Source organism: Protopterus annectens, chromosome 2.part0 (assembly GCF_019279795.1).
Source record: "Protopterus annectens isolate FY-2018-M chromosome 2.part0, PAN1.0, whole genome shotgun sequence".
In the NCBI taxonomy this organism is placed as follows: Eukaryota; Metazoa; Chordata; order Ceratodontiformes; family Protopteridae; genus Protopterus; species Protopterus annectens.
The window spans coordinates 1,248,494,224-1,248,519,356 of record NC_056728.1 but is presented as its reverse complement, the minus strand read 5'-3'; positions in this window follow the sequence as shown (position 1 = coordinate 1,248,519,356).

The following is a 25,133-nucleotide window of genomic DNA, read 5'->3' as shown; positions in this document are numbered from 1 at the left end:
ATGTAGAGGATTCCTAAGAGAAGTGTACAAATAGGTTCTCTGAGAAAGTAGCTGATACATGAAATAGAATACCAGATTACATTAAGGTAAGAACTAGTTTAGATATTTTTAACAACAGCCTGGACACATATTATGGGAACAACTGTTTTGGTAAATTGGCATATGTCTACCATTCTAAGAAAAGCTTTTCATGTAGGTTTTGTCTCGAGACTAAAAGAAGTTATAACCCCCCCTATACTTGGCACTTATCTGGCCCATAATTGACTATAATGCCCCACTCTGTATGTACCTTATTAGGCACCTACAGCAATTAGAGGGACCTCAGAGGTTTCTAACAAGAAGATCAAGGGCCTCCAGCATGTGCCTTACATGGACCGACTAAAATCCCTGTCACTGTACTCCGTATCATATAGACTTTTTAGGGGACACATATGCCTGGCCTACACAGGAACCCAAGACGCAAATCTAATAAAGTTACTGCATATCCATAAATCAAATGGGTCTAGGACTACCCATTCTAGGGACTTAAATATGGTGTGTGACTTAAATAGGACATGCCGGAGGGACAGATTTATCTCTCAGCGACTGCCACGTATTTGGAACAGGCTACCAATTCATGTGAAACAGAGCACCTCTATGACACTGAACACAACAACAAGCAAACCAACAGGAAAACTTGCAAAAAACAACAGAAAAAAATGGCCAAGTCCTTGAGTTGGTTTCAATAAAATGTATATTGGACTTGGCTGTGTTTTCTGTTGTTTTTTACACCTCTGTGACACTGTTCAAGAGGAACCTGGATGAGTGGATGGGGCACCATAAATTCTTACCAGGGATAGCACCCACAACCCTCTTGGACATGGGCAGTCAACAATAAATGCAATCTTGGGTATTGACTAGTACCTCTATGGTATTCCATTAGGGTGAAATGGTTATGCTTAAAATGACCTCTGGGTCGATAGCCTAGTAATCTTCCATGATCCTATGATTCTTGTCCATGCTTCAAATATTTGTATGTATCTGTGTATGTAATTGCATTGACAACTGAAAAGCGTTTTTTTATAAATTTTCTTTTATCCCTTTCTTTTGTCATAGTCATGTCTGTAATACAAAAAGTAAGCTACAGAATGCCACATGACCTATTTTTAGCTTATATTTGATTTGATGTTTGGACATTTATTGCAGAACAGTGTATTATAGCTTTGTAGTAAGATCTAACATTGCTCCCAGTGTTAGCAGAAAAATAAAAACGTGTTATATTTGTGGAGTTCTACCTAACTGATCTCTGCAGTCATGGACATGGCAGTTATAATAGTTTTGTCTTACATTTCTATTGCTAAACTTTTAATTGTTATTGTTAATGCTGCAATGTATTGCACAGTTAGACCTGTGTTACCTGCAGTACAGAATTGTTATAGATTGTTGGTGATATTTGATTTTGAAACATTAACATTTTTTTTGGGGGCTGTCATAACTTGTGTGTAGTTATATGGAGCATTAAAATTTAAATTGTTGTGTGCATGTTGGATGCATGCAGTCACATGTAATTGAGCTAAGAGCCATCCTCTCTGTACATCATATATCCAAATATGAGTGTCTATTTTCTTTTTCATCTTATACAGGGATATGACACCCAAGAAGAAATCTGTAGCCCAAAAGTCACAATATAGTGATGCAGAAAATGGGGTCACTATCTAGGTCTTACATGACCTTGGAGCTTTTCTGTTAAGGAGAGGTAGAGATGACTAATTTGCCCAAGATATGATATGGCACCAGGTGGTCAATGACTAATGCTGTTGGTGGGCATGGGAGAACTTACTACAAGATACAACACTGGGCAACTGACATGGTAACCTCTGCTCAGGATAGGGCAGATGCTACTGCTAGTAAACAGGTGGCTATGGGGGCTGATCCTGCTACCAAGCCACAATTAACTGAAACAAAGAAGTTCATGTCCACTGTCAGAGATCCAGATAGCTCAACAGAATGTTTCCACAGAATCATTGATGTTGGTGAGGATGAGGACAACAAACCCACAGTTTCACAAGCAGACCTTCCAGGTTTGCAAAATGCAATTATCATTATTATATCTTTATTTATGTATATTGTGGATGTCTGACATATGTGCGTGTGTGTGTGTGTGTGTGTGTGTGTGTGTGTGTGTGTGTGTGTGTGTGTGTGTGTGTACATATATATATATACATATATATATATATATATATATATATAGAGAGAGAGAGAGAGAGAGAGTGATAACTTTGAGTCAGGCAGAAGTCATAGAGAAATAGTGGATGGTGTTTTGGGGGAAATCCAACTGTTCACTACATTTTTGTATGAGAACATTTTTAATCTGAACCGCGGTGGTGGTGCTGCGGTAACGTTGTCGCCTCACAGTAAGACACTGTCCAGTTCAATTCTCAGCTAGAGCGTCTTCTGCGTGGAGACATGCGTGAATGGGTGTACCTTCAGTGAAGGTTGTGCATCAGGGCTGGTAACTCGGCATGTAAAAATAAACTACCAATCATTAGTGGACCGGAGTTCCTCTGTGGCGACCCCTAACCGGGAAAAGCCGAAAGACACAACAACAACTTGTGAAGGGGGTTGTTTTCTCTTTCATGTTTAATTTGCATTATTAGACTTAGCAGATTGCTTTGCTTTCCATTCCTCACATACAGGCACTTCCTGATTGCAGGCTGCCATCCCAGATGCATATGGGAAGCACACATTTGATCATTGTCACTACTGTATATAAGGTAGATTCAGGTCTATATGAATGTAAAGTTCCTGTTAATTTAGCATCTGTTAAAATTTGACAAACCTTTTATATAAGGACAATATGTGATCAGTTGTACTCCTCCTTTTTCTGTTTGTTGTGTTTATTGATTGCTATCATAGGTTATCCTGAAAGTGGCACTATGGAACTTCTACCACCTGATAGAAAATTGCTAGCCTCTTCTGCTGATGATGGTGATAGAGAGGCAGAATCTGGGGTTTCAGGGGGTCAGTCTAACAATGAGGTTGTGGCTTTCACATTTCCTGCCCATATTTCAGACACAGTCAGTATGCCTATGCATACCCATGACACACAGACCTCTTATATAGGACAGGTTGAAGGTGACACAGTTGATCAGGCTAGTATGGTTACTCCAGCTGCAGAGCTGGTTGCTTTTCCCAGTAGCCATTGTGAGGGTGTGTTGCCACACAGAAAGTTTGGAAGGAGAGATTGAAGGAGGCCTACTGCCCACTGTCCATCTGATGCTGGTGTGAAATTAGGTGCCAACTGACATATATGTAGGGCCATGGTGGAGGTAGAAGCACATTCCACTAGGAATCAGAAGAGATTGAGTCACTTCTAAACATTGTACATTATGATGTGACTGACTCCCTGAACCACATGAGCAGCTCCTTAGACAGAATGAATGACACAATGGATTGGGCAGTGTCTGTGATGGAACATCTGTTGAGAGAGAGTAGGTATCCACTTGGCCAGAGAGCCTGCTACATCTTCTGGTGTTAGCAGACATGTCCATGCAAGACTCAACTCCAGTTGTGACACTGCATTCACTGCTCCATCAGTGACTTGAAGTGTCTACATCCAGCCACACGGTAAGCCACAGGGTCGAGGTCCTGGACATAGTTATGAGGAGAGCTGTGTGACAATAGGAGGTATTGCCAGTCATGCCAGAAGAAACAGGGCAGTTGATTTGTAACATATGCCAGCACATATCATTGATAATTTGAGGGGGCCATGTAGCGGATGTAGCATTTAGGAACTGCCTCTATCCATTAGTGGCATTAGGGGAAATTCTGGAGTACATTTTATATTACCTATCCTTAGATCCAAGTTGCATTTGAATATGGATGGATGAGCTTTGCTTTATTTTTATGGATAGTCTGTTCTTGAACAGTGGTAGCCTCTGGGATATATATCCATCTCTCCACAACATTCAGTTTAGATACATGGACTGAGTATTTCTGATGCCATTTGACTTGCTGATGTTCAGTAGGTCCATCTGTATTATGTCGGAGGATGCTTTGTATGCCAGACATGTCACCTCTAAGCACTCTGTAGGATACTGAGTATAGCAATAAATCTTTGAGGTGGTCCATGCAAGACCTATTGTTTAGGACTTGTATCCTTTTACTAAGGTATCTCTGAAGGTATTCCAATTGTTGCATGGGGCTGGACAGATACTTGCCAAAGTGGGCATTATACAAAATGATTGACATAATGAGAGCTTTGTAAAGGGGACAACATCATCTCTAGATCTAGTCACAGTCAATTTGTTTATAAGCTGTGCAATACAGAAAGGCTTTATGACTCTGGGCACATGTTGGTCAAAAGTTAGGTCACTGTACACACAGTTCCCAAATGACAAACAATTGGATCAGTTCTCAGAGGGCATTGTCATGATTTTGACACCAGTTATTATTTGGGACAACAATTCCTGCATGATGGTTAAGTCATTTGGGGATTCAATAACTTCTCTTAGCTTGCAGTCATCTCAAACTTAGCTGGCCAAAGCTCTTTGGTATTTCCTTTTACTTTTGAGATGTATATGCCAAACAGTAAAAGTCTCAGCACTGAACCCTGGGGGACTCCATTGGTGACTGGTCTCTTCCCCTGTTTTGATCTCCTGCATCCTGTGAGCAAAGTTGGCAATGTAGCTGGTGACGTAAGTGTTTGCTCCTACATTATTCATCTTTTGTACTACACCTGAGTAGGGGATTGTGTCCAAAGGCTTGGCCAGGTCAAAGTAATGTGGTGTGAACTGTTTTACCTTCATCCATTGCTTTGGCAACAAGAGTAAAGCTTAAAATATGCCCATGATTTTGAGCTTTTCACTCTTTCCTCTGGGCTGTTTTCAAACACATTTTAGGGCCATGCATACATGTATGCATTCCTTGATTCACCTTCCTGATTGTATTAAATTAGATTCCTTGTATAATACAGCGCACTTGTTAGACTTAAGTTAGAGCGCATTTTAAATTTATTGTTTAAACATTTTTCCAGTAGGCAATGAAACAAAAATTTAACCAATAATGACAAAACTGCCCTATTCAGAACATTTCCATCATAAAGGTCTACTTCCTGCACACAACAGCATTTTAAATTTATTGTTTGAACATTTTTCCAGTAGGCAATGAAGCAAAGTGCATGCACCAATAATGACAAAACTGCCCTATTCAGAACATTTCCATGATAACAGTCTACTTCTACACACAATATATAAATACAGAATCACAGTAGACTGTAAGCCATAGGCATGTTGCACAGCTTCTTGAACTTATTTTCAATTGGGGGGGCAAAAGGCCAAAAATCAGGGACGCATTTTAAACATTGCGTGTATAATTTTGGAAAGTTGCTTGCATAAAACATTGTTATCACCATGCGTTTCACTGCCATGTCTAGAATCCAGAACACTGTACACTACAGTCAGAGAAACATACCACTAAACTAAACCAGCAGCTTCTTGAAAGACAGGAAGACAAACTTAAATGGCTATCATATCATTTAGTGAATTCAGTTCTCACTTCTTTACATAGCTCTCAACCTCTTAGTACAAAAATACAGAACAAAGCCAATAATGGGGGAATACAGCCCCAAAATAGGACACATTTCAAATACTGATTTTATAACCTTAGAAATATTATTTTGGAAAGTTGCTTGCATAAAACATTGCTACCACCATGCATTTCACTGCCAAGTCTTGAACCTAGAATACTGCGCACTACAGTCGGAGCAACATACCACTAAACTAAACCAGCGGTTTCTTGAAAGACAGGAAGACAAACTTAAATGGCTATCATATAATTTAGTGAATTCAGTTCTCACTTCTCACCATAGCTCTCAACCTCTTAGCACAAAAATACAGAACAAAGTCAATAATGGGGAAATACAGCCCCAAAATAGGACACATTTCAAATACTGATTTTATAACCTTAGAAATATTATTTTGGAAAGTTGCTTGCATAAAACATTGCTACCACCATGCATTTCACTGCCAAGTCTTGAACCTAGACAACATACCACTAAACTAAACCAGCGGTTTCTTGAAAGACAGGAAGACAAACTTAAATGGCTATCATATAATTTAGTGAATTCAGTTCTCACTTCTCACCATAGCTCTCAACCTCTTAGCACAAAAATACAGAACAAAGTCAATAATGGGGGAATACAGCCCCAAAATATGGACACATTTCAAATACTGATTTTATAACCTTAAAAAATTGCTAGAATAAAAGGTTTTGTTTTACCACTCTTGCAAACCAGAAAGAACAGAACAAAAATGTGAGGTAGAAATTCACAAGTGATGGTGGCTAGGGACTTTAGGCTCTTTTTACCTGTACCCAAGGTACAGGGGTTGAGCCTGAGTACCTCTAGCCACCAGATGTACCCTGCTGGGGGCATTTTCACACACACACACACCACTCTGCGATTAGAGTACTCACTCTGTTAGACAGACTCTCTGTTCCACTCTGCAATTCCAAACTCCATCTGTAGCAGCTTATATTGCAAATAACAGCTGGAACTCCATTCTGCAGCAGCTTCTGAATATCCCGCTCGCAAATAATGGCTGGAAATGTGCTAATGTCATCGCGGCAAACACTCGCAAAACCGAAAGGGACAGAGGTGATCTGCAAAAGTGGGGGGGGCTCCCCTCCACCCGTGCTCTATGGTTCTGGCACCCATGGTGATAACTACCTTATAGTCTGGGCAGAAGAAGGCATAGCTAGTAACCTTGTACCAGCCTTTACCAAGTGTATATGTGTCAGCTACTTGGAGCAGGGACACGAACCACTAGTTTCACCGAGAGAGTGGTGGATGACTTAGCTTGGGCTCTCGGCCTGGAGGGATACAGGTAGAGACACCCAGGCCCTGTGCTGAGTGTGTGCCCAGTGTGCTATTAAGAGAAATTGTGCTTGATGCAGTGAAGTCTGCATCTGTAAATAATGAATGTTTGCATTTATATTCCAGGTGAATATCTCTCTCCAGTGTCAGTGGTGAGGATTCAAGCTCCTTGATACTGCATGAGTATGTCATAAGCTCATCCAACAGACATTGTTAAGGTAGTACCTCAACTTCTAGCCAGGGCCATTAAAGTAGTAGTGCAACTCCCAGCAGAGGTGGTTCTTGTGGTCAGGATGAGAACACTGAACTGACTAGTCTAAGATGCATGGCTCACACCTATCCAAGATGCCAGGATGTAGTGCTAGCACAGTGCTTAACACACACTGAACAAAAAAATCACTTGCTCATACCATTTCTCACACATGCAAACAATCTACACATTACTTCTGAGTGCTATGCATCTGTTATTATTGGCCTTGAACACTGTATACTCTGTGAGGTACATGCATTTCTTATTCACACACACACTCAATTCTTTGGTGTCAGCCTAGCTGTCCTACACCCCCTTCACACCCTGTGCAAACAATGATGACTGTGCCCTGCCTTTACCATGCCTTTGTGACTTCGGATTGTATATATGTCTGATGCTCACATTAGATAGCTATTGGTTGTTTATTCACAAGCTTGCATTTACCAATATGCATTGCAGGAGAAAAGTTGTTGATTTCCTGTCCCTACTCCTTTGTGAATGGTTGCTTCTATAATTAGTTGAATCACATTGTATTTCATTTATTATTGTCATTAGAGAATTGGAAGCGTTAGTTACTTTAGTCTTGCTTCTTGGTATAGTTGTGAAAATAAGGGTATTATTGACCTGGTCCATGTTTTATAAATGATGGTCAACTGAAATGCTTGATGCACACTATTGTTTGTAATACGTAAGTAAATACAGCAAATGTCTGACATAGGAGATATTACTGACATAAATGTACATCTCAGACAAATGCTCTGCTTAGGGGCATATACATATTTCCATGTGAGAGTTATCAGTTCCACAGCTTATTTGTTTTCTTTACAGGTTCCACACTTACCTTGTCACTAGTGCATGTACAAAGTGTGTCCTTGGGGGACATCCCTGTCGGATGCTATCAGAACACAAACATTATGTGGTGAAATAAAGATTGCGCTGTTTTAAAGGCATCAATTTTCATATCTAAATGTGAGTAGAATCTTAGACCTTGAGCTAATTAGTGACTGTGTGTGCTATCCTTTGCCTCCAAGCCAGAGAAAGGCCATACTGTACATGCCTCTGCCTGCCAGCACCATCTGTGGCTGGTGGTTCTCCCTCAGACTTCTCATGTGTATCTGCTGCTACTGCTGGCCCTGCCTGTGGTCTTTGAAACTGTAGTCCATTCCACTGATGTCCTTGTTGAAGCTGTTCCTGAGTATTCTATTGTGCAACATGACACAGACTATCAGTATTTTGGCAGAGGTGTCTGGGTCAATCTACAGTGCACCTCCTGATTTGTCTAAACACTGGAACCTTGATTTCAGCAATCCAAATACATGTTCTATAATATTCTTAGTTTGAATGTGGGCCTTGTTGTATCCTTGCTCAGTGGGGTTTGATGGATTTCTCATATGTGTCATAAACCAGGGCTTGAGTGCATAACCTGCATCCATCACTAGATGCCGTTGAGGAATGTCACCCCTAGTGAACCTGGCATACAGCTTACAAGTGTGCCATATGTGTTAGTCATGGAAATTCCCTGGGTTACCTGCACAGACATTGTAGACGATCCCTTGGGCATTACAAACAACCTGACACTTTATAGAGTGTAAACTTTCTCTGTTGATTTATCTCCTTTCCCGTTTCCTGGGTGGGGGCTTTTATTTCTATGTATGTGCAATCTATGTCCCCCAATACTTCAGGGAAGTGACCTACTGAATAGAATTCCTGCATGGCTCTTCCTCTGTTCTGTGGGGTTCAGGGGAAGCAGATATGGTCCCTTGCATGTAGTAGCATTGCATTTAAAAACTGATGTAATATTCTATGGGCTGATACTTGTGACACCCTTAATATATCCCCTATGGGTACCATTCACTAGTATACATAATTATAAACATACCTTTGTTTCCACTGAGATGGGTTCTCCATGATTTCCCTGGGTGGAGGTGGCAGAGGCTGCATAGCTCCAGTGTTTACCTGTCCACCCAGTATCTGTCAACAATTTCTGTTTCATGAAGTTCATGATAAGCCAAAAGTTCTAAACACCTTTTCCTCTTCTCGCCTGAGGTCGCATACCTCTCAAGTGTACCTCATTACGAGGAATGTACCTCATTTGGGGTCTTAAAAAGTTCATGTTCCTCAAAGTTCCTCAATGTTCCACATTGAAAGACTCTGTCACACATTCAGTGTTAGGAATTTTTTAAGTGAAATCCATGGTAAATAGAAATGAATCATATTAATTCATTAAAAGATCTTCTTTATAAGTAATACCAGCATACTTTAACCATCCTATGGCCTTCCTAGTTTGTTAGTAAGCCATTAGTACATGTTCCACATTTTGCCCATTTGTTCCACATTATGAGGGCTAGTGTTCCTCATTTTGGAGATGGAAGGTTGAGAGCTATGTGAGGTCGGGCAGCAGAAGCACCCTGATGTAAAGCTTACTGGACTTGCAACATAATAATAATAGTAATAGTAACAGCAGCAACCCCTAAAATGTGTTTTCCTAAGTGCATGTATTCCAAAGAGTTTTGGCATACAAGGCAAAAACCTACACTGAGGGTACATGATTGCTTTATAACTTCCTGAATAGTTCCATCATGTTGGATTGGTTAATTAGCATGTACTTTGGTTCTTTATCTTTTCATTAGCATATTCTGGCATTTCCTTTTGTTTCTATGACATACAGAGATGCTTAATGAATACCAAATAGCACACTATCATGTTGGTGGCACCACTACACTTTGTGTAGCTGTTAATGGATATGACCCATATTCTGGACACCAGTTTTACCCTGCCTGTTCTGCGGAGGTCAAATAGTTCCCAGATGGAAACCAAGCATAGTTTCAGGCTGTTACAACAAAAGCCCTCAGCCTTTTGTGCAGACGTCAAATAGCCCCCAGGTAAAAACTGAGCATAGTAACAAACTGACAACAAAAGCACTCTGACATGCTTTTCCTAAAGGTTGTACATTAAAGAGGCCTTATGTTAGTTTCCAAAGGCAGTTCACTAACATTTCTGGGGCTAGTAATAGGATACCTGTGTACAACACATACACCTGAAGGAATCACATAACTATATTGGCCATGTAGGCATTTGAAACACACTGTCATCTCAACAAACTCTATCAATCATTAAGAAGCATTTGTGTAAATGTTTACTGTCATACATCACCTGCCTGCAAGAAATTGATCCCACATTATGTATACTTTTAATGTCTTATTGAGGAGAAAATGAAAAACAAAACAGCCACAGCAATGTATTTTAACTTGCTATTATAAGACACATACACTGACCCACAGAATAATCAGTATCATTTTTACTTGACAGAGATCATATTATTACCCTGTTCTTTCATGTGCAGCATACCTCCTCACTCCTTACCATAAAAAACATCTACATCTGTACATACCTATGACGGCTGATTATAAGGAAAGTGAAAGAAGCAATCACCACAATTGTTCTTTGATACAATCATACACCCTGAAAACTAACCACATCAATGACTGATTTGCATGAAACACCACTGTCTTTTGTTTTCATCTGCAGACTGCACCATACCAAACAGACAGACACTTCCGGCAGTCACATCTCATGGGTGATTGTTAAAAGTGTCGAAGTAACAACCAAAGCTAGCATATTTTCACTTGATGTGATAAGGCACCCCATCCCTCATCTACTACAATAAACATTAAGAAAAAATAAATACAATTCTATTGTACTGTAGGCAGTGCCTGCTGGTAAATTTGTCTGTATTGGTAATTTGCAGCAATCCAGAGTAACTCTTTTGCATACCTGGTCTATGTGAATGAACAGATGAGTTATATCCAGCCATAGGAATTACTGTGAAAAGGAGCAAAATATTGTTTGCGTTCCCTATGCTCCCACTACAAAACATAACCCAAGTAATTAAATTCCCATAACCCTAAAACGCTGATCCTAACTCTAAATGTAACCTTAGTCCTAACCTTAAAACTCTAATGCTAAATCAAAAATCATAGTGATCACCTAACTGCAACCATGTCTGTAACCCTTGAACTGTAACCATGGCTGTAATCCACTATAAGTCTGTAATCCTAAAACCTGAAGACAACTTTAATGTCTGTTTTCAGAAAAACTCCATATAATTGATTATTAGTAATCTCAAACATGTTCAACACCAGCAGAAGTGATCAAAACTCATTTGATCACTTCTGCTGGTGTTATGCCTGTGTAAGATTGTGCACAGTGGGGATCAGGGAATTTGCCCTTTTCCCACTGGAAAGTGATCTAGGAGATGAACTATATAATTATCAGGGGGCGATGTGGTGGGTACAGCCCCCCTACATGGGCAATACAGTGGACTTTCCCCAGAAAAAAGCATAAGTGGGTTTTTTTTCAGTGTTTAGGCGTTTGATCTTCCTGAATCAATGTTTAGCTGTTCAAGATTTGTGTACCTCAGTGTTTCAAAGTACAACCCGGTTTCCATACCTAAATAGCAATATGATCTGAACAATTCAAACTCCATAACTAGTAATTTCACTGCTTGAGTAGAACATCTCATCTTCACTATGAATAACCACTGTTCCCCTACTCACAGATCTAGCTGGCATCATGCCAGAGAAAAGTAAAACAAGCAATTACAGAACTATAATTTAACCTAGAGCATTCAAACACTTTACACTGTTCCAACACCCACAGAGCCATGACAGCAATCACGTGACTGCTATCACCCTGTCTTTTGCTTTCATTCACCAATTGCCTCCGACGTACTTCTGGTGATCAAAAAATAGCCACAGTAATATATTTGAAGTTGCTTCTTCTGTGAGGTATCCTCCTTGTCTATTGCTGTAAAAGTGAATAAAATGAAAATGGTGTGTTCTCCTGGGGGCAGTCTGTACTATATTACTACTATATTACTGCATGCCCACTACACACATAGCTCTCAACATCTTAGTTCAAGAATCATGGACAAAGTCAAAAAGTAACGAGGAACCATCTAAAAATACAATCACCTGGGACAGCTGAGAGGTATGAATATCCAACATTCCACTCAAATTCTCAAAAATCTGCATATTCTGTGAAATTTTGAACAACTGAAAATAAAATAATTCAACTTGAAGCCTCTGATACAGATATTGCCATCTTTCTTTAAAACAACCACTTTCCTGGCTGTTTATTATTCACTTCATGAAAACTTTATGGTATAGCCCCCCCAGTGCAGGTTTCAGCCAACCACAATGCATAGCTGATGCTAACAGACATAACAGAGAGCACATACAACTTGCAGGTCTGGTCTATTTAGATCCTTAAAGAAATGAAAAGCAAATACAGCTTGGGTCATTTATGCACATCATTCAATTGCTAAACCATGATCCAGAGCTGAGCCAAGCTTATACACTCAGTCACTCAGCACACCTACCCTTACTAATAAAATGCAATACTGCTTTTTTTAGCCAAGCTGGGAACTTAGTACACAGCTGAAGATTCTACTAAAGTGAGGGAGGGGTGCTCACCACTCCCCACTTTTTGGTTCCACTGCCCTTGCATACACCCCAATTATAGTCATATCTCTCAATCACCTAGATTTTCACAGAATGCTCAGATTTTTTTTTCTCATATTATTTATCTGTCCCTTGTAAAATTTGTGGTTTTCTAGCAAATCATTGAGGATTGAATAGGTTCATAGGCTGGTACTAGGCTATCGGCCCTAGGGCCTATACAAGCCTAGCCATAACAATTCCCTGGATATTTCTTCTCACAATATTTAATTCCCTGGACCCCTGTCTAGCAGGGCGACTGACGTGATCCCCAGGATGAATTTCCTATCTCCCATCCAATCATCAAGGCTCCTTCTGAAAACGGCCAAGGAGGCGCTCTGCTTGACATATATGGGCAGTCTGTTCCAAAGTATAGGGAGTCTCTGGGTCAGGAACCTATCCCTCCAGCATGTTTTGTTCATTGTAATGACAAGGTTTAGATCCCTGGAGCGTGTGGCTCTGAGTGATTGGGATTTCTTTAAGTGGAGCATGTCCAACAGCTCAGGGTTTGACATGGCCTTGTATGTTAAGCAGAGATTGCCTCTGAGTAGATGATATGCCAAAGAGTATAGCTGGAGTTTTTTTAGACGGTTAGGCCTGTGATCCTTTTAGTGAGGTATTTCTGCGGCCTTTCCAGCTGTTGCAGATGTCTTGTGAGGTATATACCAAACAGGGTGTTGTACTCTATAATGGGTCTAATGAGGGATGAGTACAGTGGGACAATGACCTCCTTTTTTCTGAATGAAAAGCCCTTAGTGATGAGGTGTGCTACATAGAAGGATTTCCTGACTGTTGTGGCAATGTGGTTATTGAAGGTGAGACCACTGGCCACCTGTGTCCCTAAGTCTCTTATCATACTTTTGGTATTTAGTGTACTGCCACCTACGTGGTAATTCATGGGTACATGGTTTTTACCAAAGGGGATAACTATACATTTCTTGGCATTAAGCTTGAGCTCATGGCTCTGGCACCAAGCATTTGTTTCTGTATGGCCCTTTTGTAGAATATCCACATCATTTGGGGATTCAATAATGCCTCCCAGTTTGCAGTCATCTGCAAACTTTGTTAGCCAGAGTCCCTTAGTGTTGGCCTGTACTTCAGAGAAGTAGATGCCAAACAAGGGCGGTCCCAGGACTGAACCCTGAGGTACTTCACTTGTCACCTGTCTGGAGCTGAATTTAGAGTCGGCTACTATTACAGTCTGGGTTCTGTCAGTAAGCCAGTTGGCAAACCATCGAGTGACGTAGGGATTTATGCACAGCTTAATAAGTTTATCTATGATTCCAGAGTGGGGGTTGATGTTGAAGGCCTTGGCAAGGTCCAGATAGGCTGTGTGGACTGCCTTACCCTCGTCCACAGCTCTGGAGACTGATTTGAAGAAGTCAATCAGGTTCAGGAGACAAGATTGGTCCTTCACAAACCCAAACTGGGTGGGGTCTAGTGTTTGAAGGTTGCCAATGTCTTTATTTATAAGTTCCATGACAAGGCGTTCCATACCCTTGCAGATCAGGCTCGTCAGACTGATGGGACAGTAGGTCCCGGGATCCAAGGTGGATACCCCTTGTGGAGTGGGATAACTGTAGCTGTGTGCCACTCAGTGGGTACGAAGCCTGAGGTGTGATTATGATTAAGCATTGCACTTAGGTGAGGTGCCACTTCATTTTGTAGTTCATGTAGTACACAGCCCAGGATGTCATCTGGTCCCATGGATGCTGTATTCTTTGCTTTGGAGAGTGTGGTTTCTACCTGTGTGGCCGTGATTACCGCAATTTGGAAATATTTTGGTATTGAGATGGGCCCTTTAGAGGTGAGAGGGGAGTGAAGTTGGCACTAAATCAATCTTCCAGGATATTGGCAATATCCTTGGGATGACATTCTGTTGTAGCTCAGAGCATATCTGAGCATTGCTATTTAGATTCTTGACATAACTATAGAATATTAACAAACAAAAAGGCCAGCACCAGGGATTGAAGCAGAAATAGAAACAAATATGTTTTATTATTTGAACCAAGCAGAGTGGCTATACATGATGTGTGGTTGACAAACTGCATTTATATAATAGAACCAATAAAAAAAAAAAATAATTAAATTTCCTGTTAAACCCAGAAAAAACTTGTGCAAATAAAATACATATATACATATGTATAAAAAATATAGTGTATATAAAAATATAGAAATTAATTGTTTTTATAACTTGTCATTTAGGGCGTGGGGGAAAAAGACCCCCTAGTTTCACTATCTTTTTCTTTTCTTTAGTGTTATTGGATGAGTGAGTGAGTGTTTGTACAACGCGTTGGTCATTCTACCATTCCTAATGTCCCCCAAATGTTCAGACATGCGACATCTGAACTGTCTTGAGGTCTGACCAATATAAAACGCTTGGCATTTACAAGTTACTAAATAAATGACCCACTCACTTCCACAGTTGGCAAAACACTTGATGTCAAATAATTTGCCTGTGTTTTTGCTGGTAAAGTTCTTGGTTTTGAAAATGTATTTACAAAATGAGCAATGTCCGCATGGATAACACCCCACCAGTCTGTCTTCAGAGAGAGTGGTCTGATTTTCTAGATGTTCATTTGGAGTGAAAACCCGACCACACATTCAGAACAACAGTTTATAGGAAGTATTCACAATACAATAGTTTGCTACATGCTTCCAGTTTACATCCCAGACATACAATCAATAACATTCCCAAATCACAATTTCTCAGAATTAGAAGAATTTGCTCTTCTGGGCAAGACCTCACCATATGTCAACACGATTTGACTGATAGATTTCTAGAGAGAGGGTACAAGCATGATAATGTCCATAATGCCTCTACATAGGCATCTAATCAATCTAGAGAAAGTTTATTATCATATAAATCAAAACATTCTCGGGATAAACAGGATATTATCAGCCTAGTTACCACTTTTGGGAGGAATACTTCTCAATTTACAGATATCATCAATAAAAACTGGAACATACTTAAAATTAACATAAGATTAGATGACTGGTTGGGGGAGAGATGCAAATTTTCATACAGAAAAGGTAAAACTCTTCGATCACATTTTTCTTATTATAAAAGGGTTACGTCTCAATCTAGCCTTTATCATCAGACCACTCTCTCTGGAGACAGACTGGTGGGGTGTTATCCATGCGGACATTGCTCATTTTGTAAATACATTTTCAAGACCAAGAACTTTACCAGTAAAAATACAGGCAAGTTATTTGACATCAAGTGTTTTGCTAACTGTGGAAGTGAGTGGGTCATTTATTTAGTAACTTGTACATGCCAAGCATTTTATATTGGTCAGACCTCAAGACAGTTCAGATGTCGCATGTCTGAACATTTGGGGGACATTAGGAATGGTAGAATGACCAACGCGTTGTACAAACACTCACTCACTCATCCAACAGCCAAATTTACTTTCACCATTATTGATAGAGTTTTTGGAAATAAGGATTTCAGAACAGGATGGCACAATTTACTAAATAATAAAGAAAAGAAATGGATAGTGAAACTAGGGGGTCTTTTATCCCCAGGTCTTAATGACAAGTTATAAAACTTTTATCAAGTTTTGAAAAAATGTCAGTTATTATTTTATAATCTATATTCTTTTGAATACATTCTATTTTTGTTGTTAATTTCTATATTTTCATATACACTATATTTTTTATACATATGTATACATGTATTTTATTTGCACAACTTTTTTCTGGGTTTAACAGGAAATGATGTCATTATTTGCTTTATTGGTTCTATTATTTAAATGCAGTTTGTCAACCACACATCATGTATAGCCACTGAGGAAAGCTATAAGCTGAAACCGGTCTGGTTCAAATAATAAAACATCTTTGTTTCTATTTCTGCTTGGTTCAAATAATAAAACATCTTTGTTTCTATTTCTGCTTCAGTCCCTGGTGCTGGCCTTTTTGTTTGTTAATATTCAAGTTACTGTGGCTCGTGCTAGCATAATTTGTTTTGGAGTAATAACTATAGAATGCCTTGTGGTTGTCTTTGGAATCTTTGGCAATTTTATTTTCGTAACTAGCTTTGGAGGATTTTATGAGGGATCTCAGCTTCTTACTGAGGCTGGTAAGGGTGTTTTTTGCATCCTGGGATTTTCTTCTTTTCTGCAACAGTTTCTTCCTTCTGTTGTATAGTTTGTTTATGGCAGGGGACCACCACATTGGCTTCCTTTTTTTGGAGGAGAGCGTCTTGGTTCTATTTGGGATGGCACGATTCATGCATGAGTGGATGTGCTCGTACAGTGCCTTAGTGTAGGATTCAGCAGTCGAACATTCAGCTCCCTTCTGCATGGGTGTCATGAAGTTTGTCACTTCTGACTTGAGTAGCATGAAGTTGGCTTTGGAGAAGTTTTTTACGGAGATTTCCTTACTGGGGGGGTGGGGGATGTGGATGTCAAGGATGATTTGCTTATGGCCAGATCTGACCAATGAGGGGGTGACCTGGTGTGGAGCATCTATCTCCCATGTTGGTAATGACCAGGTCTAGGATATTGGAGCCCCTGGTGGGACAATGGATTAGTTGATCCAGGGTGTTGGAATTTATTAATTCCAAGAACCATTGGGAAAAGGTGTTGGTATCCGAGTAGTTTTCCCAGTTAATGGCAGGGTAGTTGATATCACCCAGTATTAGGGTGTTTGGTTGTATCTTAATATTTTCCAGTATGTTTAGAAAGGTGTAGTGAGAATCTTGAGGCATGGTGGGGGACTGTAGCAAGCTACAATTTGGATTGCAGTGTTACCTAGTGTTAGTTACACCTGGAGAATTTCAGATGCATTGTGGTGGGCAACTAGCCTGGAGGTGTGAATATCCTTGGTGAGTATGGACACTCCTCAGCCTTTAGTGTTTCAATCCTGGTTTGGTGGCCGAAAAGTGTGGTAAGAGTTGTAGCCTGGTATTTCAGAGGTGCTGTCTGGAGCCTTGAACCAGGTCTCAGTTACTGCACAGATATCGATGTTCTCCATTTTTAGGAGTGCCTCGAGAGAGCGCATTTTGAAGTTTAGACTTCTAGCATTGAGTAGCATTACCTTCAGATTTTGCATGCTTGTATCTGTTATGGTGGTGGTTTTGTCTTTTGAACCTTGCCTAAAAAAAGCACTATAGGGGTGGCAAGAGCTTTAGCCAGTAACCTGAATCCCAGAGATGACAGGTGCAGACCATCTCTGGCAAAGCATTGTGGTTTGTCGATCATGTCGTTCCAGGCAGACATATACTGGATCCCCTTTGAATGACACCAGAAGCTTAGCCAATTGTTGAAGTCAATCATTTTGTCCTTATACTGTGGTATCATTCTGGGTGAAGGCAGGATGCTACTCAGGGCTAGGGTCATACCTGCCTGGGCCACATGATTGGAGAGCGCTTCCATGTCTCTTTTCATGTAGTCCAGGGAGGTACGTCTCAAGTCATTCACTCCAACATGGACAATGACTGAGTCATATTTGTACTTGTGGAGTGACTTGAGTGCATGCGTTATGTGGCAGATCCTGTCATCTGACAGGCAGCTGACTGTAATTTTCTACTTGTTCAGCCTGGTGAGTCGGACATCAGTGTGCCTGACTACATAGTCACCTATGACTAAAGTGTTGGGTACATTGTCTTGCCTTAGGGGCTGTTGTTGGGTGGCACACTGGTGTTGTGAGCTATGTGTCACTTTGGTTGTGACTGGTGTTTGCATTTCAGCTTCAGAGGTCCTTGTTGCTTGGGCAGGTTAATGTTAATGGCCTCTGCATATGTGGGTTTAGTGTTGCTATGTGTGGGTGTTGATGGTGTGGGTTTTGAAGGGCTATGTGTTGCTTGAGGTGTAGTGCAGGTGTTAACCTTCTCCTCTTGACTGTCTAGCACAATCTTGGCTGGAGAGAGCTTTGCTTACAGTTTGGCTATGTAAGTGCATCTCTCACAGGTTGTAGTGTTGGGTGGTAGGAGGAGAGGGTTGTCTGTGTACATGAGGCAGTTGTAGCATTGCCCCAGTATGCCCAGATTCACCGGGTGGACAGGAAAAATCACTGGAAGCTGACCCTTGGACATGCCTGTTTAGGTGCTTTTTTGTAAAGTACAAGAGCTGTTTCCCTTACCTTTGCAAGGTACTTTGCAATTATAGGTTGTTTAGTGCCTATGATTAATTTCTCCTTATTATCAAGGAGAGTTGAGTGCTTGTATCAGTTTAAGGCTTCCTAGTGTTTTTCAGCAGGTTCTAGAGCAAGTGCTAGTCACAGGGGTTCAGATTTTAGTGCTGAGGTACCAGCTAGTTCTAAGGGAAAATTTGAAGAGCAGACTTTCTAGCACCTGGAATAGTTTAACCATAGCCCCGCAGTGCTGCATGATGCAGAAAATGCACAAACACATGCATTTTATAAGCCAGAAAGCTGAAAGGGATAGAAATCAGCCCAAAAAGCCTAATAAAATTACAATTCAGAGCTGGAAACTAATCCTCTAGTGTTCGATAGGCAGTACAATGCTCACCACCCCTACTGGTAAGCAGTAGGACTTCCCTCTACCACAGCAAGGTCTGGATAGCTCTGAACACAGAAAATAAAGTCCTGAAACCAGCAAAGCCTGGGATCTGGACTATGCTAGCTAGGAAAGGCAGGAAACGAGCAAACAAGATAGTATTTTTGGGGGGGGTTGTTTTTTTTTTTTGGTTAAAGCAGGCTAAACAATGCAATAATACAGTAAATAAACACAAAAAAGGCTAACGCACTTGAGTGTGTGGCCCTAAACAGTAAATGCAATTAAAACTCTACAAAATTAGCAATTTAAAACTTTTTAAATGAAACAAGGCAAGTGCAAAACTGAAAAACGATTTAAGGTGCAGTAATACAGTAGAATAAGTAGCTAGTCTATGTATACAGGGACGTCTATATATACAGAAAAGCAACTAAAACACACTAAAACAATTCAGATAAAGTACAACCTAGAGCACTTGAGTTGTAGCAATATTAAGGCAAATACAGTTTTAATAAATGCACTAAAATATACTCTATATTTCCAAAATGTTTGAGAAGCACAGTCAGAACCCAAAGAGATTCAGGCAATTTTTTTTTGAAAGGGAGAAAGGAGGACAGAAGGAAAGAAACTAAGTGGGTTGGCCTTCTCAGATGTTCTGTCTGTATTAGGTAGAATGAGCTAATGACACTAGACTGGGAGGAGTGTCCCAGATCAAATTTACAGTAGGGACGGGCAACTGCAAAGCCACCACGTATAACAGCAAGACACCAACAGGGAGGGAGGGTGTGGAACAATACTAAAGCTACAAGACTCTTTTAGTCAGTAAACACTAAAGAAATTTTTATCACAGCAGAAGAATAGCAGTGAGCCACAAAATAAAAGTTTTTAAACAGATAAAGGAGCAAGGAGACTCTACAGAATGCTTTTAACTGCAAACAAATCAGTTATATGATACACTCCTTGGCTGGAAATCAGAACAAACAAATAGGTGCTTAACAAGTACAGAAAATGTCCCGTCACACAGTGAAATTAGCTATAAAGCTTTACAAACAGTGTGACAGTAAAAATCTTATTTCTCAGGCCCTGTAAGGCAGACAATTTTAGTTTAACTATGCAGATTAGTTAATAGCAATAAAATACAGTACAAAGTATGCAGCAGGCAATAAAAAGTGTTATATATAAATTACTAGATGCAATAATGAGTATAAATAAGCCATTAAAACAGGACACTTATTGTTATATATCTCAGATCAGAGTTGTAGTCAATGCCCCTCCTCCACTCTGCTCAGTGTGAAGTCAGTAAATAATGATATACATTTGAGTTTCAGACTTCATGTCCTTCTGAAAATAAATGCTAGTTCTTCTTCTGGCTTTTTCCTGGTTAGGGGTTGACACAGCAGATCACCTGTCCACTCATGATTGGCAGTGGAGTTTTAAGGTGTCGAGTTGCCAGCCCGGTACCCAACCTTCCACAGAAGGCACACACACTCATGCCTAGGGCCAATTTAGAGTGTCCAATCCACCTACAGCATGTCTTTGGGATGTGGGAGTAAACCGGAGCACCCAGAGGAAACCCACTCGACCACAGGGAAGACATGCAGACTCTGCACAGAAGGCACCCCAGCCGAGAATTGAACCGGAGAACCTCTCGCTGTGAGGTGACAACACTAACCGCTGCACCACCGTGGCCGCCCCAACCAGTTATTCTATGTTTCTAACAGAAATATTTAGAATTTTTCTTGATTCTTGGACTTTGTTCCCTATTATTTTGGTTCTGTACGGATTTCTTTTACTTAGTGGTTGGGAGGTGTGATGTGAATTTAGTGCTGTTCCTTCTATACAATGGCCTCAGACTGCATGTTCGATTCTTGTTGCATCTCTCTTTAATTATGCACTCCTTTATTCAGAGTGCAGGTGTGTTTCAGTGCTTCACACATGCCTAATTAACCCTGTGGCACTTCTTGTAGCGACTTTCTTGACAATGAATACTGCACACGTGTGCAGAGCTTGTCTGTGAAAATTGGGCAATGATTTTGCAACATGAAAACAGTCTAGCCTTCCTAATAACTACTGCACTAATGAACAAGTTTTGTTGTAACTCATAAGTTCCGGCTGGCAGGTTATCTACTGATCTGAAATCTTGTGCGGTTCAAATGAGTTAAAATTTTACATGTCAAATGAACAGTTACTAAAACTATGACACATAATTAAAAAGCAAAATGTTTTAAAGCTTTGCTTCAAACTTTGACGAGTCTTTATTGTTGATGTCATTAGCTGTTTCTAAAAGCAGCTCATACCTCACTTGTAGAAAGCAACAAAAGATATTTCACACTGCATTTTATATCATATTTTATGTAAATATTATTTTCCTCACTAATATGCAAAATAGCCAGTCACTAACGTCATCATTTCATCTACACAAATTACTTTGTCACGATATAACATCAAAGTTCAACAAATGCATAAACTAGCATATTTGATGATTACCTCCTTTTAAGAGACACTTTTAGCACCAAACAAAGTGACACAAATGTAATGCATTATGTAATTATTTTTGTAAGAGCATGATGCAGAGATCCTTCATTTTTACAATGCACTGCTTCATTTGTTTATTCTACATTCTGCATGCATGTATATACAAATGACTGTATGCATTTATTTTCATTTGTTGGTCAGGAAGTTTTAACTAGGCATGACCTATTTACCATGGAGGCCAAAGCAGAAATGCTCTTACAGGCAATGTAAAAGTATAGAGATGAGAGGTGAAATCACTGCAGTTCACACGTGTTAGTTTTACCATATGTGGAAGTATATAGGAATGAGATGCACAGAGACGTAACACATTGCAAAGTACTCAGATTACAAAATAACTTCCTTACATACATACATACACACATATATACAAATGTTTCAAGCATGGGCATTAAAGCCCTTCTAGCTTGCCAATATGCCAAAACACTTGTTCCCATAATAAATGTCCAGGCTGTTCTTAAGAATATCTAAACTAGGACTTGCTTTAATGTAGTTTGGTAGTTTGTTCCAAGCATCAGCTACTCTGTCAGAGAACCAATTAGTACACTTCTCATTCCTATAGAATTTTCTACATAGTTCTCTAGTGCTTTTTGATAACCCCAAACATTCCCAGAGGTAGTTGTCCCTAAATGCCCTACATACCTGAATAAGATCTCCTCTTAAATATCTGTAAGAGACACTGTACAAGTTCAGATATTTTAGTCTTTCATAATAACTTAGATTTTCACATCCATGGATGCCCTTAGTATATTTCCACTGTACTCTTTCCAGTTTATTCATGCTTGTTTTCCTATAGGGTTTCCATATTGTTATTCCATACTCAAGTTTGGGTCTAATGTAAATAACAAACAAAGACTTCATTATGTTTGATTTCCTAGACTTTATAAATCTTTTTATACAACCTATAGTTCTATAACTATCATTAACCAATTGGTTGATATGATTAGAAAAACTCATAGCTGAATCGACCCATATACCCAGGTCCTTAAACGAGTCTACAGTTTCAATCACTGTGTGCTGTATTAAATATTCACCTTTCAGTTTATGTCTCCCAAATCTCATATACTTAGTTTTTGATGTATTTATCAGCATATTATTCTCCTGTGCCCAAATGATCAATTTAGTCAAATTATTTTGCAGACATGCCTTATCTGTAACACTTGTAATCAGTTTACCCAATTTCAGGTCATCAGCATATAGACTGTAGAACACCTCAGACGAAAAAGTAAGGTCTGAAAGATACAATCTAAACAAGTAAGGGCCTAGTACAGAGCCCTGTGGGACACCTTGACTGTAACCAAGGATTTCACCTGTCCAGTTGGTGTGTGATACTTGCCATGTCCTATTTGTAAGCCATGCAGCTATCCATCTTATCAACAGTACATCAATACCTAGTTATACTAATTTATTGATCAGTGTTTTGCACATGACTCTGTCAAATGCTGAAGTTAAATCTATATAAATCACATCACAGCACAATTTTTCATTCATAGCTGTTATTATATTTTTATAGAACATCATGTTACAGGTGGTAATAGATCTATTTTCAACATATGCATGCTGATATATGGTTTCAAGTCCCAACCTATCCAGTTCTGGCAATAACTTATCCAGTATTACCTTCTCCATTATTTTTCCACAACATGAAAGTAGACTTAAGGGTTTATATGATTCTGGGTTTGTCCGACTCCCCTTTCCCTTAAAGACAGGTTTAATAAGTGCATGTCTCCAATCTTGAGGACTCTCCCATATTTATATGACCTAGAATAATACATTCCACAGGAGATTAACAAGTGAAAGCTATGAAGCAGTCTCACTGTATTCATCAAACCCATGTCACATTAGAAGAATCATTATATACAGCACAGATTGCTACAAGGTGTACACAAGATATTCAACAAGTACAAACATGCAGTGGGAATGGTGGTTACGTTTTCTCACATAATCAAACATGGGTCAGTATCAAGAAGGAATACAGAAACAAGATTATAGCTAGGCGTGTACAGCAGTTTCTGGAATATAACCACATCATCCATCTATGAGTAGCTCGATGACATCTCCAGATAGTACAGGATTAAGGCAGCCTACGCTTTCAATACTAAAAAAAGCTTCTAAAATTACAGGCTTAAGCAAAGAAATCAATTTAGCCAGCCTTATTATTTAAAAACAAGTGATTTAGCAAAATCTATAAAAGCATGGTAAAATATGTGATTTTTTTATTTAAATTCTAACATGTGGCATTACACAAAATAAATAAATCATTCCAAGTAAAGTGTATACCATGTTACAATGCATGAAATTGGCTAGGCCTCTGTGTGCAGGGATATCAGTGAGCAGAGAGGCTGGGAATAGTGATAAGGAGTTTTAAAGTAAGAGATGAGAGCAGAAAGAGGGCAAGAAGCTACAGTGAAAACAGGAAAAAGGAAGATGAGCAGGGAAAGAATGAGAAAGTAAAGAGTGGTAGACCATAAGTCAAAGGTTAAAAGTCAAAAAGCTAACTAAGGAATGTTATGGGTGCTAGGGTAACTAGTAAGACATTACTGTAAGTCAAAGAAAAGAGCAATACATTTCAAAATTCACTGTTGAATTATTAAAGGATTAATGTTTTTTTACAAGGTGGCAAACCCACCTTGAGGATCTGTGTTGACAATATCCTTCTAACTTTTTTAATTTCTCCAAATATTTTGGGTTTCTGATACCATGATGGGAATGGACCCCCTTCCTAAGTCAAAGTACGATTAAAGTTCATGAAATTAGTATTGTTTCAATCTTTGATGTCAGTCAAAAGTGCTCTTTGCAGCACCTGCAATGTGCCCAGTAGTGACTCGTTCTGCAATTCATACAGTGTTATGTGTATTGGTAACGTATCTAAATACGATTGAAGATTATTTTTTATAACACCCATTGCTCCTACTACTACTGGAACTGTCTGGTTATCTTTCTACCACATAATTCTTGTTTCTGCCTGCAGATCCTGATATTTTATGACTTTGTGTCTCTCTGTATGCAAGACACTGTTGTCACTGGGTGTGGCGATTTCAAGTGCTCAATGCTACTTTTGTCTTCTTTTCATGACCACTGTATCCGGTTTTCTATCATCTGTCTTTTGAACTGTTGGTAATGGGTGATACCATGTGATGTAAACTTCATCATTTTCTGTAATGCTTTGTGGGTCATGTTTCTAGGGTTTTTCAGCCTCTTCAATACCATAGTGTTTGCACAATCCCCAGTGCAACAGTCTCACCACATTATTATGCCTTTCAGTATACAGTCTTTTACAAAACCTATGTTTGTCTGTTTCTCCCACATGCTCAGTGGGCTTTGTAAACCAGCATGTATGTAGCCCACTATCTTGGGCTGCCAATATTAACCTTTCATCTCTTGGTTTGAATTCACCTGTCCTTAACCATTCTTGTATTCATTCCTGATCAACATGAGGTTCTTCCAGAAGTGTTCTATACATGCACCTGTATTTATGCATTTTCCACATTTCTTTCCTTCTCACCTGGTCCTTCAATTTATATTATTTCTTTTGCTTTTTTG